Consider the following 7371-nt stretch of genomic DNA (forward strand, 5'->3'; position numbering starts at 1 on the left):
CATCAATGATGAGAGAGTCATTGATCGGCTGCAGCCCACAACCCGGGCAAGTGCCCTGACTGGGAATCGAACCCGGATCGCCTGGATCCTAGGTCAACGCTCAACCGCTGAGCCATGCCCGGCCGGGCCATCTGTGTTATTAATGGGCTTAATCACAGGGAAAACAAAGTTTTTATATCTTTACCACAAGGTGTATTTTTGCAACTTTGAGCAAGGAGCCCATCTCAGTTGGTCTCCCACCCTCTCACAGAAACTGGGAGATAGGGCTGCTGTCTTCCTTGATTTCAAAGAGATGGCTCCCAGGCCCTTGGGAAAGATGTTCCTGGGTCACAAAGCTGGTAAGAAGCTTATTTAGCTTCTAAAAAGAGCTACAAACATGTTAAAGAGACAGAAAGAACTTCCAACTACCAGTTTTCTAAAGTGAATGCTCTAAGAAAAGGGAGAGTGGGGAGAAATCTATTTTCAATAGGGAGAATCAAGCCCCTTCTTTAAATGTTTTATTTGTCCCTGCACTTACCGTTTGTTCCTTATGCACGCCACAGGATGGGCCAAGGGCTTGCTTTTGCCTGGGCCTCTTGCAGGAGGGAAACCCACGTTTGCCACACGTGCGTGCCCAAGCTAAACTCTCCTCTCAACTCCCAGGGCCCTGGTTTCTGTGCCAGTAACGGACTCCCACCTTCTCATTACTTCTTTTTGCAGAACAATTTAGCTTCTTGATCAAGGTTTCTCTCACTGTTATTCCCCAGAGGGCATGGGTGAGGGGATGGACCTTACATTTCATAGACAAAGAAGACTGCTAAAGTGTTTTTCTAAACACAAGAATCATTTTCTCCCCTCCTTTCTCCTATGCCAAGGTGGCTCCACATGCCATCCACCTAGAGGGCAAGTCCATTGTCCTTGCTCTGTGTTTGGAGCCCCCATTTGGCATGGGGCTCCATGAATTTGTATTTGTTCTTTGAGGACAAATTGGGCATACAAACATGGTATTATAAAGTACGAAACTTTAAGCTATGTAAATATAGGATCTAATTGCAGGGTAGAAATTGTATGACCTGTTTTTCCGATTACTAATTTGAGGATCCACCTATCCCTGTTTGCAGGAAGTCCAGCTCTACCCTCTCTGACTGCTGTTCCTTGCTCCTGTCCTTGTTCAAAGGTGTAACCAGGGAAACATTATCATTCACAATCTAATGGGTCATTTTCTAGTGCTGCAGGAATCCCTGCATAGGCCACATGAGTGACAAACACTTGAACTTCCCAACTCTTAGTTCACACAGGCTTGGGCGACGTCCCTAAGCCTGACTGTAGCGCTAAGGGGCTGTGCTAGGGCCCTCTCCAGCCTCAGCCTCAAACCTTAGGCCTTGCTGTTGAGCCTGGTCATTTAACCAGGCCACCCTCCTTCCAGTGGGTTCCTTCTTGGTACTCTTAGGGTCTTTCCTGCTGGTGGATCTCTATTAGAACCTTCTCAGTCTCTCAGAGGGACTTGATTAATATGGAACAATGTAAAAAATAATTCAAGTCTCAGTCTCTTTATGCAGATTTACACCACCCCCCTCCTCATTTACCAACTCTGGATCCCAAGGGAGTATTGGAGTGGGGGTTGGGACATGGGGCAGCTGTGGTGGGGAAGGGACAGCCTTTGTGGGACCTCAAAAGGGTGCTGGAGAGGCGACCATCAGGCTCAGGGAAGAGTCAGAGAGTGTTTTCTTCCAGGAGCTGTGTCCATTCAGAAGGAACAAAAGCGGGCAGAGTCCTGTCCATTTGCTGCCCGGCGCCCTGTTTCCTCACCTTTGCTGCCCCAAACCTAGCTGGTGTGCCCAGGTCAAGGCCAAAGAGTCTTCTCAAGTTTCTATGGGTTCATAGAATCATCTTGAATCATGGATACAGTTCTAGGAGTTGATGGTTTTGGTTGTTTAAACAAAACCTGAGCTGCACTGTATACACTTTCCAGAAGCTTGCTTGTCTCACCTAGAGGTCGATCTCCCGGACCCTCTGCAGCTCAGTAGGTACACATCTGGCCCGTTGTTTTCCGCAGCTGCACGGTGCTCCACGGTGCACTGAGCCACTCCTCTGCTGATGAGCATTCAGTGGTTTCCACTTTTACGACATGATGAGCGCTACAAAGGGCATGTTTGCACTTATATCCTTATGTGCTTGATGGCTTTACTTCTCTGGGTGAGAGTCCAAGAAAAGGGTGCAAAGGATAAAAGACTACCAGAATTAAAAATACCAAAAACCCAGGAACAAAATAAAACAAGCAAATGAAAGAGGAACAATCGACACAGCTGACTGTCCTTACTTGTCAGACAGAGGGACACAGCCCGCAGCAGACTGACTGAGTTGTCAGGGGGAGGGATAAGCCAAGGATTTGTTTCTAATCCTCCCCTGAGGACGTTTTTTTCATTGCTTTTCAGAGAGGGTTGGAAGGGAGAGAGAGAGAGAAACATCGATGTGAGAGAGACAGAGAGGTTGGTTCCCCCCACCCTAACCCTGCACACACCCTGACCGGGGCCAGGGATCCAGCCTGCAACTGAGGTAGGAGCCCTTGGCTGGAATCGAACCCCAGACCCTTCAGTCCAAGGGCCGATGCTCTAACCACTTAGCCAAACCGATCAGGACAAGTCAAGGATTTTCAAAGGGGGTGTTCATTATGTTCATGTTAATTAAAGTTCTAAGCTTATTCCGTGGAGAGGCTGGATTGACCACACAGGTTTGTACATGGTTGAAACAAGTCCTGTTCTTTACCAGATGGGGTCTTAGGTCCACTAAAGACGGTGTTACTCGATGTCCATGGTTACTTGACACCTCCAGCTTGCCAGAAACAGTTGTGGTGAACAACCAGCATTCGTTTTGCTCTCTCCTAGCAAGTGCTGCTAAAAGTTCTTTCCCCTGGGATTGCTGGGAGAAAGGGCACGTGTGTGGGAGACAGTTCATTTGTGAAATTATGGAGAACAGTAGAGAGATGCAGGCAGAATGCAGATGGGAGTGCGGCCGGCCTTTCAAGAAATAAGGGCAGGCCCTGCCGGTGTTGCTCAGTGGTTGAATGTCAGCGCATGAACCAGGAGGTCGTGGTTTGATGCCCTGTGAGGGCTCATGCCCTCACATGAGGGTTTTGGGCCTAATGCTCAATTGGCGACATGCAGGAGGCAAACCGATCGATGTTTCTCTCTCATCGATGTTTCTGTCTCTCTTTCCGTCCCTTCCTCTCTCTACAGTCAATAAAAAAATATATTTAAGAAATAAGGCCAGGAAGGGAACCGAGAAAGGGCCATAGCTGGAGGCGGGTGGCCAGCAGGGCCAGCGAGAGGGAGAGGCTGAGGGGCAGGGGAAGGAGGGCAAGTGATGAGAAGACCCTGGGAAGGAGACAGAACCTGGAAAGTGTGTGAAGGAACTGGCCTCAGGGTGTCCACTCTCAAAGTGGGGCGACAGCAAGTGCTCGTGGCCCTCCCAGGGCCCTGCACGTAAACAGACATGCCAACGTGTTCAAGCGCATGGAGCCAGGGCAGAGAGCGACTAGGAAAAACACGTTGTAAGGGGCAGTAATGGAAAAAAGGTAGAGAAACATGGCTCAGGGCGATTTCCCTAGCAGGGCTCGCTGCTTGGTTGCTGACACAAGAAAATGAAAGGTTGGGTTCATCCAAAACAGGGAGTGGAACAGGGATCCAGGGGCTCTGTCGGGCAGAGGGTGACATGAGCCCCTCCCTTGTCCTTAGCCTGCCAGCTTCAGTGGCGGAGCAGGCATGGGCGCCAGGCTCCATTCTTATCTGTTATCAAGTTGTGTTTTAAGCAAACGTGGTGTCAAGATAAGCCTCCTAAACCCTCTTGCCATGAGATTGGAACCTCTAGATGACTTGGATTAACTGGTTCTGACGCTGGCTCTTCTCATTGTTTCCATAAAGAGGTTGAGAGGTTAACCCTGGTCCCCCCCCCCCCCCACTGGAACCTGTTTTCCTCAGGGACCCAGCATCCAATGTGGGGCCTCTCATTTCAGGCCTCACCAGCAAGCACGACAGACCCACAGCATCTTGGACTTCCCGCTCCGTTTCTGAGAAGTAAGGATCAAGGGCGAGTGAGTTGTGAGGTCCCTCAGAGGGTCCGGGGGATAGAGATATCCCATTCCTTCTGCGGGGTCCCTGCCAACACCCCCAACCATCCCACCCTCTGTTTCCATCTCTTTCTGAGGTTTACCATGTAATCCTTCATTATGCAAATTTCTTACTCACACTGATTTTAGATAATTTTTATGTCTTGCCCACTGTAGAGGACCTTGCTCCACCCTGTGCTCAGCCAGGTTTAAAAGCTCTCACTGACCCAGAGCTGCTCCACCTAACAGACTCACACGGGACGTTTGAAAAGGCACCAACCTGGGTAATAACCAGGGTGAGGCGAGCGAGGCACTTAGCCTCAGGTGCAACATTGAAGGGCCCCCCCCAAACCCCAGTAATCAAGGTAATAACCATGAAGAACAAAATATCAAAATTTTAAATAAAGACAGGGTCATTTGTAAGGGTTGAAATTACCATCTATAATCTTAACATCTTTTGCAGTCATTCCTGCCACCAGAAATTTCCCTGTAGCTGAGCCCCAGCACCCCACGGCCAGCCCACAGCTTCCTTGTTGTGGAAATATGGTACTTTCTCTTCCCTTGACTGATTCCCAGGCTGTCTCGCCCCTCCCCTCCTCCATCCTGTCCCCAGCAATGGCATACTTGAGGAGAGTCAGTATTCCTGCTTTATTATGTAAAACAACTTGTCTCTCATAGTCTCCTCTCCTTTCCTCTGCTCTGCCTCCTGGCTTTCCAAAACCAAACTGGCTCTTCAGATGTTTTGTAAATAGTTATAGGCCTGTTGCTACTTTTGCACCATAAACAAAGGATTTTCAGAATTAATTCTCAGGCATCACTGTCTTTTTTATAGTGTTTGTAAAGTGAAAGAGGCAAAGATTGACTTTCTTGAGATTCATACACTGCCATCCCCATCTCCAAACAACAACTGGCAAATAGCTGACAATCAGGTGTGTGTGTGTGTGTGTGTGTGTGTGTGTGTGTGTGTGTGTGTGTGTGTGTGTGAAAAGAGAATGAATGTCTACTTTAATCCTACAAAACCCAGAGTAGTTTTTGTAATCCCTGCTTTAAAAATGAGGGATATAAAGCTCGAGGAAGGGAATGGGTGGATTAACCCAGAAAGTGTCATAGGTTCGTTCATTCATATTGTCATCACCCATTATCTGACACTCAGTGAAACCTTCTGTCCTAATGACTATGATGAATCCTATCCTAAATCTTACTTATGACCTCTTCATTCTTACATCCCTGTGTGCTCATTGTTGTATAAGTCTCTGTTACTTTGCCTAGGTCCACCTCTAGGATGTGCAGGGTCTCAAGCAAACTTTTTTTGCAGGCCCTGTATCTATATAAACAATGTGATTAAAAATGCATTACTGCGGGAGGCAACCAATCAATGTGTCTCTCTCACATTGATGTTTCTCTCTCTCTCTCTCTCATTCTCTCTCTCTCTCTCTCTGCCTCCTCCCTGCACTCCACTCTCTCTAAGAAAATCAACAGAAAAAGTATCCTTAGGTGAGGATTTTTTTAAAAAAAGGTATTACACAAGTCATGGGCCCATGGGAGAGACCGTGGTGTATCCGTGAATATTTAGAACCATGGTTAGTGAGGCAGTACTTACATATTTGTTTTTTGTGTAACCATTGCACATGGAGGTTGGCAGGAGCATCTGTTCTGGAAATTTTCTGCAAAGGAGTGCTTAAGAAGTACATTTTTTGATATCATTCATATTTTAAAAAGGCCTTATTCAACTGACACTTGATTGGTAATTTACCTAGGAATAGAGTCCTGGATGGGAAACTCAGTTCCCTCAGAATTTTAAAGGTATTCTTGTTAGTGAAAGTATAGGCTCAGCTCCATAGCAAAGAAACCCCACAATACAGATTTTGTTGTTGTTGATCATTAGTAGTTTATTAATTAATTAATTAATTTTTCTTTATTGTTGAAAGTATTACAGGTGTCCCAGTTTTTCGGCCAATTGACCCCCTCCACCTCACTCCCACCCCATCCCCAGGCATTCACCCCGTCACTGTCTGTGTCCATGGGTTATGCATATATGCATTTAACTTCTTTGGTTAATCTCTTCCCACCCTCCACCCCCTTCCCTCTTTCCTCTGAAATATCATCTCTTACATGCAGCACTGTCTCTGGAACTATTTAGTTTGTCAGATTCCTTTGTTCATCAGCTTCTTCTTAAAGAAGACCCTTCAAATTTTCCTCTAGTGCTGGTCTGGTGGTGATGGACTCCTTTAGCTTTTTCTTATCTGTGAAGCTCTTTATCTGACCTTCACTTCTAAATGATAGCTTTGCTGGGTAGAGTAATCTTGGTTGTAGGTTCTTGTTTTTCATCACTTTGAGTACTTCTTGCCACTCCCTTCTGGCCTGCAAGGTTTCTGTTGAGAACTCAGCTGACAGTTCGTATGGGTGCTCCCTTGTAGGTAACTAATTGCTGTTCTCTTGCTGCTTTTAAGATTCTCTCTTTGTCTTTAACCTTTGGCATTTTAATTATGATGTGTCTTGCTGTGGGTCTCTTTGGGTTCCTCTTGTTTGAGACTCTCTGTGCTTCCTGGCTTGTAAGTCTATTTTTTCCCCAGGTAAGGGAAGTTTTCTGTCATTATTTTTTCAAAAAGGTTTTCAGTTTCTTGCTCTCTTTCTTCTCGTTTTGATTCCCAATAATACGAATGTTGGGCTGCTTGAAGTTGTCCCAGAGACTCCTTATACTATCTTCATATTTCTGGATTCTTTTTTCTTTTTGTTCTTCTGGTTGGATGTTTTTTCTTTCCTCATGTTCCAAATTGCTGATTTGATTCTCTGTGTCCTCTACTCTACTGTTGATTCCCTGTAAATTATTCTTCATTTCAGTTTGTGCAGCCTTCATTATTGATTGGTACTTTATTAGCTCATTGATGGTCTCAGTTGTTTTCATAATAGTCTTACTAATATCCTTGAGCATCCCTATAACCAAAATTCTGAACTCTGTGTCTAGTACCCTGCTTGGTTTTATTTCATTTAGTTCCTTTTCTGGAGATTTCTCCTGTTCTTTCCTTTGTGACATGTTTCTTTGCCTCCACATTTTGGCTGCTTTCAGGTGTTTGTTTCTGTGTATTAGGTAGAGCTGCTGTGTCTCCTGGAATTTGTAGAGTGGCTTTGTGTAGTAGGTGTCCTGTAGGGTCCAGTGGCTCAGCCTCCCCAGTCCCCTGAGCTGGGCCTTCTAGGTGCTCCCGTGTGTGGGCTGTGTGCACTGTCCTGTTGTAGTTGAGCCTTGGTTGCTGTTGGCATCACTGGGAGGAAATGACCCCCCAGCCAAT

Source organism: Miniopterus natalensis, chromosome 17 (assembly GCF_054644295.1).
Source record: "Miniopterus natalensis isolate mMinNat1 chromosome 17, mMinNat1.hap1, whole genome shotgun sequence".
Classification (NCBI taxonomy): Eukaryota; Metazoa; Chordata; class Mammalia; order Chiroptera; family Miniopteridae; genus Miniopterus; species Miniopterus natalensis.